Raw genomic sequence first — 5,211 nt, 5'->3', positions numbered from 1 at the left:
CATTTTAATTAACTCTAGATAAACACAGCCTTCCTCCCTGTTTGGAATCTGTATAGATGTTTGGGAGGAGAGGGGCTGTCTTGGAGAAGTTTGTCCAAGTCTTGGACTGTGGTCGTGTGCACTGCAACCTTCCATAAGGAGATGTGAAAAAACGCTGAGCTCAGCAGACTGGAGAATAAAAAGGGTGTTGGAGTGAGGGGAGCTATGTGATGGGAAGGGGAGATGCACTTGGAATTTAACCATTTGAAGCCAGAGATGGGATACTAAAGGCTCATGAATCAGATGGTACAAAGAGAATCTCCAGATCCACTGAAATTAATTCGAGAAAAAATGTTCTAATTGATGTTAGCAATAAAGAAGCAAGTCCTGATGTTAAGAGCTGCTGAATCACAGACATGAAGACCCGGTCCCTTGGCTTGGCTCCATGATGCCCATGTGGACACTTCATACATCTATCCTGTCCATGGTCACTTCACATACACATCAGCCTTTTTGGTGTCTCAGTCACCATTATCATAAAGTAAGGCCCTGTCTTTTTTTTGTTTTAAGTCCTAGCCAGAGCAGGTGAGTAAGTAGCTATCCTTAGTGGATGCAGTCTTCAGGGAAGCCCATGACTAGCTCCTTCATCCCTCCAAGTGGTAAGGGAGGAGAAGGGGTATTAAAAAGTAAAGAAAGCTAGATATTGTAAAATAAAGGTTCATAACAAAATAAGTGGTGTACCCTTCAAAATGCAAAGCAATGTATTTATTCTACTGGTATCATCCAAGTTCAGCACAAGCTCTGGGAACTGCCTAAGAGCACATGCATGGTTCATTTCACCTCTTTCCTGACATCCAGGCCCAGAAGCCCTGATGGCCATCAGCTTGAATAAAGCCTGGCACCAGGCTGTGTGAGGAGTAGCAAACAGAAACTACTGTTGGCCAGTTGGTTCCTGGAGAGGGAGTTTTAGAACTACATACAGGTGCAGGAGAAAGACTTGCTTTTCATTCTAAAATGTACTCTACTGTTTGCATTTTAAACTAAGAAGTTGGATTGTTTTTCAATTAAAAGAACTAGTTAATAATTTAAAAAATAATAACCTTACTTTCTCAATGTCTGGCTCTAAGACCTGGGCTAATCACTTAATCCCCTGAGCCTGGGTCCCCTTCTCTGTATAATGAGGCTAATAACATCTCAGGTTCAAGTGCTCAGTGACTTTAGCCTGCCCAGGTCCCTTGCTATCTCTCTGGATCACTTGTCACTGGCCCAGGTGCTCTGGCTCCCAGGAGAGCATGAGCTGCTGCTCAGAGCTGACCCTGGACTAGGATCTGAGACTGCACTCATTCCCCTCCCAGCTAGTCTAACCGAACACTCACCTCCTCTCTTGTCCCCTCCACAGCTACCATCCCCTTCGGTCTACCAGCAGCCACAGTGCTCACTTCTGAGCACTTTCCATACACACCCCAGGCACTCTGGCTCTCAGGCAGATCTCAGGCCCTGGGTGAGAAGGGAGCCCTCCCTCAGAAGGAGGGATCCTGGGGGAAACACTATGTTCAGCCAGTGTGTGAGAGGCTCAGGGATGCTGAGGACAATCTCTCCAGGAGCTGCCCTGGACTTCTGCATTTGTCACAGGCCACAGAAGAGAACACAGCTCTTACTAATCCTGTCAAAGCCTCATCATCTTTCCTCTGCTGTGGCCTGAAGATGTCACGAAAACCACAGGCAGAGCCAGGTGAGTCCGTGGGTTGGAAGTTCAGGGACTGAAGTCTTTATATCTCACTTTGCAAGTCTCAGGGCAACCTTGGGAAAATCCTTGACTTCCTAGCTAATCAAGGGTGCTAACCCTTCACTCAACACCCCGCCCCCTATAGGGACCTTGGTGAAGGGAGCACATAAGGATGAGAGCCCAGCTACAGCTGCTGGAAGAGGAGAGGAAGGCTGCAAGTGCTCTACCTCTGCCAAGGGGGCTGCCATGTAGGTGGGGACCGGGCATAGCTCCCAGATTCCAGCAACTCCACCACTCTGCCAGTGACCCCCCACACTCTGGGCCCATCCAGCTCTGTGTTAGGCTATCAGAATTCTCAGATGTGCTATCTGCCCTTAAGAGGCTTACTGGAAAAATATAATATCCTTGTGTGGAAAAAAAAGTAAAGCAATGCACTCAAGAATTCTTGATGCTGATAGTAGTGAAGCAGCTTCCACAAGGCAATACAGCCTTCATCATCAAGTGAGGACTAAGTGCTGGGAAACAGAGGCAGAAATGCATCCCTGGGCCCAGGCAGTGGGAGTAGATTCTTGGAAGATGCGGGCCACACAATGAGTTCTGAGGCATGTGCTGGATAGGAAAGAGATTTCCAGGTATGTGCTGGGAAAAGCAAGGGTGTCTAAAGCACAGTGACTAAACCAACTTTTAAGGCGCACATAATTTCTGAGGGGCTCAGAGATGAGTGTTGAATTCAGATCCCAGGGGGCATTGAATGCCAAGGTTAAGGAGCCATGGAGTTTCTAGGCAAGGGAGGGCCGGGACCAGAGCTGTGCTTTAAGGAAGTTGATTTGGCCAAGGTATGCCAGATGGACAAGAGAGCAGAGAAGTCACTTAATGGGTGCTTAGCTACGTGTGAGAGGACTGTGAATGTGGCAGAAGCTGACATTGAAGGGAATGAACCTCATACTGCCTGAACATTAGCTTCTTGGATTTTCCTTCAAACTGGAGAAGAAAGTTCCTGAGTAGCCAAGTATTGGGTAGGAGTATGCACTCTCTCAATCTCCAAGGAGAGCAGAGCCTGCACAGCTCCAGACCCAGTCTCAGTGGGACATGGGACATCAAATGTATGGCCAAGTTCTGATTGGACCCAGCCTCTGCACTGGGCTCTAATAGGAGTAACTCTAGAAGAGTCTGGGCTTGAAGTCATAAAGCCTGTGTTCCAACCTGGCTTTGCCACTTATTGCCTATATGACCATGGTCAAGGCCTGAAATCTCCCTATGCCTTAGTTTCCTATAAAATGGGAGATATGCTACTGGCCCTGTCTACTTCACAAGGTTGTTTAAAGACTAAAGGGTACATTATATGTGAAAAAATGTTCTAATGATCATAAAGGAAAAGTTTTGTTTTTTTTTTTTTCTAAATCAGATCTGTGGTTTGTTATTTCTTACCTCCTCCACCCTCATCCCCAACATTTCACTCCCTGTCTTTTGTTTTAGAATCTATATCTGACTCCACATCTCTCAGATTTATTGAATGGATGATTTATCTTTGTTTTCTATAAAACACCTAAGACAATGTTTTCCACCTAGTTGGAGCTCAATAAATGTATAATTGATTAATAAAAGTGAACCTATAGAGGATATTTTAATCCTACTCATCATCCTCCCACTCAGTGATTCATCTTATTGTCAATGTTAACAAAAAAATAATTAGGATGGCAAGTTGGAGATCTTTCCCTTGTCTTCCACTTCCATTCACAAAACCATACAATTCACCTCAGAGGGAGGCGATATAAGGTAGTGGTTTGCAGCACAAGCTTTTCATCTGCTTTAGACAGAGGCTGAATCTGGGATCCGCTACTTACTAGCTATGACCTTGGGCAAGTAATTAACCTCTCCAAATCTCAGTTTCCCCATCCAAAAAATGGAGAAAATATTAGTGTTCCTAAGGTTGCTTTCAAAGATTAGCTGCAAGCTTAGCAGTATTCCTGCAAATAGTAAGTGCTAAATGTTTACACTTTAATCGACATTATTGAGAGCTATTATTGTGATTATTGCTATTATGGTCCAGAGCCAAATCACCATGATTTGGGGAGATTAGTATTTTGGTACAGATTTTTCATTAGTGTGAAGGACTGTGATTGCTCTGTGACTGCCAATGGATTAAGCCTCTCACTGGAGAAAGCAGATGAGGATGAGCTTTGAAATGCCTTGACCCCCAAAGCCAACCTCACATCCATTATCAAGTGGCATCTGGGACTGGGGAAACTGAGTGGATCAGTAGATCTTATGGTGCTACCCCAGCGTTAAGGGTGCAAGTGAATTATAAACAAGGCCCACCTGCTGTGCTCAGAAACAGAACCTGGCAGGAAGGTAATTGCCTGGAACTTGAGCACAAGGGGACACATCAGGAGTGGAACACATTAAACACGGGGAAGAGCAACTTCCCAATACTTTCCTTCTCCCCACAGATCCAAAGAGAAGCCAGCAGGCAAGGGGACATGCATACAGACATCAGATGGGGAACACTCCAGACCATAGAAGAAAGGCTCTCCTGACAACCACAGTTGGCTATCCAGATCCACAGATTTGATAGGAACAGGAGAACATCTAGGTCAGCTCCATGAAGCCTGGTGTTCCTATGTCATTATATGAGTGATCACTGGTAGATAATGAGCTCCCTAAGACTGGTGTAGACAGCGGTACTATTCATTTGTTCATCTACAAACTCAGTATGAATTCATTAGGCATCAGTTGAAAAAGGAAAGAAAGCTAATAAGAAACAAGACATTCTTTGAAAGAGACAGATACAGACATCAGTCACCAGGCACAGGCTGGGAAGTACAGTCATATAGCCAAGGCTCAAGGCAGTGCTGGCACTAGGCAGAGAGATCCCAGTGCTACCCAGGCATGGTTAGGGGAGGCTTTACAAAAAGAGACCCTTGCACTGGTCCTAAGAAATAGACACACATATACACACACACACACACACACACACACACACACACACCATGAATACATATACTATATGCTACACATGCACATACACATACATATACTTATACATACACATACATATACACATATATCCTCAGGCTTTAGGCACCTAAGAGGGAAACATAAGGCCCAGGACTCTCATAGCTCCCCCAAGTTCTTAACACATTCTGAGACCAAAAAGAAAATGATGAACTCAGGTACACAGCAGAAAGCAGTCCTTATCTTTGACCAGGCAAGAAAAGGTAATTCCTTCACCTTCTCACCTTCTTCTAGAAAGATTTCCTAATGATCTGAGAAGTGATTTTATATCTGAAACTTTCCTCCTGGCCTGCCTTTCTCTTCCTCCTCCTGAGAGATCAGACCATGAAGAGGGGCAGTGACATTTCAGGAAGCCGTCAGAGTAGCAGCCAAGTGCATTAGCTCTGGAAGGCTGGGTTCCAGTTGCAGATCCCACATCAAGACATTAACCTCTGAGTCTTAGTTGCCTCATTCATAAAATAATAATAGCAATTATACCTTCCTTATTGGGC

Source organism: Pteropus alecto, unplaced genomic scaffold, assembly GCF_000325575.1.
Source record: "Pteropus alecto unplaced genomic scaffold, ASM32557v1 scaffold479, whole genome shotgun sequence".
NCBI lineage: Eukaryota > Metazoa > Chordata > Mammalia > Chiroptera > Pteropodidae > Pteropus > Pteropus alecto.
Note: the sequence above shows the minus strand (reverse complement) of the source record.